The sequence below is a fragment of the Triticum aestivum genome, chromosome 7D (genome assembly GCF_018294505.1).
Source record: "Triticum aestivum cultivar Chinese Spring chromosome 7D, IWGSC CS RefSeq v2.1, whole genome shotgun sequence".
NCBI classification, from domain to species: domain Eukaryota; kingdom Viridiplantae; phylum Streptophyta; class Magnoliopsida; order Poales; family Poaceae; genus Triticum; species Triticum aestivum.
In genome coordinates, this window is record NC_057814.1 from 562,825,353 (window position 1) to 562,830,507 (window position 5,155).

Below are 5,155 nucleotides of genomic sequence, written 5' to 3' on the forward strand. Positions count from 1 at the left end.
CTGACCGGCCGTACTCGCTCGGCCCGAACATGTCCGACTACAATGGCCGCAGAGGGGCCTGGCTGGCCGCGCACCCTCGGTTCCCAGCCATGGTCGCGCCGGAGCAGCTTCGGGTGCTCATGGTCACCGGCTCGTCGCCGGACCGGTGCAAGGAGGCGGAGGGCGACCACATGCTCCTCCGCTCGTTCAAGAACAAGGTGTACTACTGCCGCGTCCACGGCCTGGACACCTTCTACGGCAGGGCAACGCGGTGCTGGACGGAGAGATGACGGGGTTCTAGACGGAGCTGCTCTAGTGGGTGGACTCGAACGCGGTGTTCACGGACATGTTGTTCGAGCCGTCATGGGGCAGGTATGTGATAACCCATAAGTATAGGGGATCGCAACAGTTTTTAAGGGTACAGTATTTAACCCAAATTTATAGATTCGACACAAGAGGAGCCAAAGATTATTTAAAGGTATTAGCAGCTGAGTTGTCAATTCAACCACACCTGAAGATTAATTATCTGCAGCAAAGTAATTAGTAGCATAATAGGATGATACTTTTGATGATAGTAGCAGTAGTAACAGTAACAGTAACAGTGATAGCATTGATATTGTAGCAGTAACGATAGCAGTAGCAACAGTAATAACTTAGCAAAAACAATATATGATAAATTCGTAGGCATTGGATAGATGACTCGTTAGATGATATTCATCATGAGACAGTTATAACCTAGGGCGATAAGACACTAGCTCCAGTTCATAAATATAATGTAAGCATGTATTCCGTAAATAGTCATACGTGCTTATGGAAAGAATTTGCATGACATCTTTTGTCCTACCCTCCCGTGGCAGCGGGGTCATATTGGAAACTAAGGGATATTAAGGCCTCCTTTTAATAGAGAACCGGAACAAAGCATTAGCACACGGTGAATACATGAACTCCTCAAACTACGGTCATCAACGGGAGTGGTCCCGACTATTGTCACTCCGGAGTTGCCGGATCATAACACGTAGTAGGTGACTATGACTTGCAAGATCGGATCTAGAACATGGATATAATGGTGATAACATAAACGGTTCAGATCTGAAATCATGGCACCCGGGCCCAAAATGACAAGCATTAAGCATGGCAAAGTCATAGCAACATAAATCTCAGAACATACTGGATACTAGGGATCAAGCCCTAACAAAACTAACTCGATTACATGATGAATCTCATCCAACTCCTCACCGACCAGCGAGCCTACGAAGGAATTACTCACTCCCGGTGGGGAGCATCATGAAATTGGCAATGGAGATGTGTTGGTGATGACGAAGATTGAAGATCCCCCTCTTCGGAGCCCCAAACGGACTCTGGATCTGGCCTCCCGATAAAGAACAGGAGATGGCAGCGGCTCCGTCTTGTGAAACACGATAATTCTTTCTCCCTGATTTTTTCTGGAATAATGGGATCCCCCTAATCCGTCAGGAACGACACCGGACGCCTGTTGGACACCGACGACGAGGAGATCGGCCGGCTCGTGCACCCAGAGTTCAGTGCCGCCAACATCAACTAGATCCTTCGATTGGTTTGGCTGTCAACGTGCAACCATCGAAACACGCAACACGTCCTGTTTTACATACTATGAATATTTAGTGTTAGAGATATATTTGGGATACTTGTATTTGGTAGTGTAGGATTTGTAATCCGTCTTCTACCTTATTTTCAGAGAGGCGTCTTGCCCTTCAAGTCTTGTACTCAATATATACTCGCCCTCGAGGCTCAATAATACATCAATCATATTCCGCAACAATTCCTCTCTCTCCCTTCTAACATTTAGGTCAACTCCGAGTCGATGAGTTGGAATGAAAACGAAGAGAGACATGACAATACCACTCTCTTCCATCGGATGGAGATGAATGTCTATGATTACCTAGAAACCAAGGTCCATTCATGGGAGGCCACGGTCAACCAATGAGCAGGCAGCAAAAATTTCATCTCCTGAAAAAGGACAAAACTTCCGATCTCAATCAAGAGAAACTCACATGATTCCTTCTTCTACCCATCTTCCTCCCACATCACTCTTTTCTGTGGATGGCTGCGATTAGCTATAAAGGATTTAAATCCGTGCGAGCCCATCGTCCACCAATGAGAAGCAGCAAAACTTTCATCTCATCTCAGGCTATAAGAACAAAACAAAACAAAAAATTTGTCTCTAAGCGAGAGGAAACCCCGCCCGACCCGATTCATTCCTCTCTTGGTCTCCCGCCGCCGCGCCCCCACCGCACGAGGCGACGATGAACATGGCGATCGGAAGAATGGGGACGGCCTTGTGCCGTGCTCGCCTTACGGCCGCTACTTGCTGGTCCTGCTGGTCGCCGGCGTGTTCCTCTGCCATCGCTGAGGACGGAAGCACGCACGCGCTAGGCGCTACGTACGCGGCCGCACCTACCTGTTATAGCTACACCGTGGGCGTGAGGAATCGATCGAGGACATGGTATATGGTGGCATTTCGAATTCACTCGCATCACAAGGGAGATATTTGGATTTTTGCCACTTTGTTCGCCGGGCTTCGCAGATTTGCCACTCTTGACAATTGATTCGCACAATTGCCACTTAGGTCGTTGAATCCTTGATTAGTATGCCATTAGCTCTTCTTTTATTCGTTTTAGTTATTTTTTCGCAATAACTGGCCAGTGAAAAGACTAAGGGGGTGTTTGGTTCCAGGGACTTTTTTGTGTTGGGACTAGAAAAAGTCCCTAGTAAACCAAACAGGGTGGGACTTTTTTGAAACTTTTTGCTAAAAGTCCTTAGAAGCACCTCCTTGAGAGTCTTTTTCAAAAAATCCTAGGGATTAAAAAAAGTCATAGAGAACCAAACACCACCTAACTTACCCCGTGGCTGTTACACGTACGTATCTGCATGGAATCAGCACTTGAACCGCAGAGCCCGCGCTGACTGCCGATAATACGCGTGTGCCATACCACCAGTTACCTGGACGTCGCCCTCCGGCGATTCTTCTCGGCATTTGCGCCGCCAATCGCCTGGACGCCGCGTGCCGCCGGCTGGACGTCTTGCGGTGCCGTTGCCTGGACGTCCAGCAGCACATTTGGGAACATCTTGCAATTCTGAAAAAAATTCAGGTAGGAAAAGAGATACTGAAGCAACACACAGGGAACTGAAAAAAATAGTGCCTTCATACATCTGAATCTCTGATGATACAGGAAAATCATGGTTCTATATAAAACAATCCTGCATGAATCTAACACAATTCTATTTCTTCACTACAAGAGCACATGTACGCACTTTTTCACTCTCCAAAACATAATCTCCTGGTTAAACTTCTCTGCATATAATAACACTAGGAATTTCTTCAACTTTGTCCAACGTCCGTGCGCCAGCGTCCAGAGGAAATCCTGCCGGCCGAACAGCTCCTTCACGGCCACGTGCCGATCTGCCTACGCCTGCTCCCTTCCTCCTGGGACGCGCCCTCCCGCCTCCTGTTCCCAGCCGAGTGGCCAGGTGACCGGGCAGCGCGAGCGCCGAGCGCTCTGAGCGGTTATGGCGTGCGGGCACACGGGGCAAGCGGCGACAGCGGTCGAGCGGAACGACCAGCAAGCAACTGAGTGGCGCCGGCGACGACGGTGACCGGGCGCCGGTGGGCTGCGTCCAACGAGAATACCAAATGCATAAGAGCATCTACAGCCGTTGGCCCACCAGGGGGCGCGTAAAATCATCGCCTGGAGCGAGCTGGCGCAAAAAATCGCCTGAGGCGAGTGGGTTCCCAGCTGCTGACCCAGGGACGCCCCCAGACGCCGTTTATGTTTAAAAAAAAGAGTATTCGGCAAAGTTCGGCTAAAATTCAGCAAACTGAGCATATATTAGACATGACATTTTACATAGCAAATTTATTAAAAAAAAAGGCCGGAACTACAACTACGGGCCGAAGAAGTCGCTCAACGCGGCGAAGTCGCCGCCATCCTCGCCGTCGTCGGCGGCGGCGGCCTTCTCCTCCTTGACGCGGCCGCCCCTGCTGGACCCTTGCCCGGCGTCGCCATGTCGGACCGGTGACGGTGGCGGCGCGTCGTCGTCGTCGTCGTTGCTGTCGTCGAGGACGACGACGCCTCCTTCGTCACGGCCCCGGCGCCGATGTTCGAAGTGCTCTAGGGCGCAGCGCTGGCGCTCCATCTCCATTTGCAGCCAGTCATCGCGCGCCCATATCAGGCCCGCCGCCTCGTCGAGCTCCGTGGCGTCGTGCTCCGTCTTCACGGTGGGGAGCCCCGCCTCCGTTTTCACGGCCGCGAGCCCCGGCTCCGTCTTAGGTTTGACGAAGCGTGGAGGAGCTGAGGAGACGTGCCGGCCGCCCTCATTTATGACGATGCCGGTGCTGCGAGTGCGTCGGCCGAGCGGCGTCTCAGCTGCGGGCTCGGCCTTGACGCCGAACACCGCCGGTGAGCCGGAGGAATGAGAAGAGGAGCGGGAGCTGGAGTGGGAGGAGGAAGCTGAGGACGAGCCGAACCTCCTTGGCATCCATTGCCCGGCGCCCTGGCGGTGGACCGGGGCGGCCGCCGCGGCAGGGTATGCCAGCGGCGGGTCGTTGCCGCCCTCGAGGTGCTCCAGCACGTCCTGGAGCGTGCGGCCGGGGGCGCCCCACCACACGCGGCGCCCCTCGCTGCTCTTGACGCCGCCCACCATCGGCGCCCCGTTGGTGGACGCCGGCCTCTGCTCCTGGCGGCGCTGGAAGTACGCCGCCCACGACGCGTGGTTGTCGGCGACATACTGGGGGAGGGCGCGCTGCTCCTCCGTCAGGGAGGCTCGCACGCGGTCGACCTCGGCGGCGAAGAGGCGAGGCGCGCCTCGACGTCGGGCACCGGGGGAATGGGCACACCCCCGTTGCTGAGCCTCCACCCCGTCGGCCCGGCGCGCATGTCCGGTGGCGCCGGGGTGTTTGCCTCGAAAAGTAGCCAGGCCTCCCACTCGTGGAGCGAGCGGCAGCCGAAGCCGTTGGCCGCCGCCGTGTCGTCGGGGAATCGCGCGGCCATCGGGCTTGGGAGAGAGGGAGAGGGGAGGAAAGAAGCGTCGGCGAGCGGCTGCGCACGGAGATAGAGGGAGAGCTCGGCGGCGGTCGATGGGCGGCTGTGGGCTGGTGTTGCCAGAGGCGAGGGAGGCCACCGGCTTATATAGCCCGCGC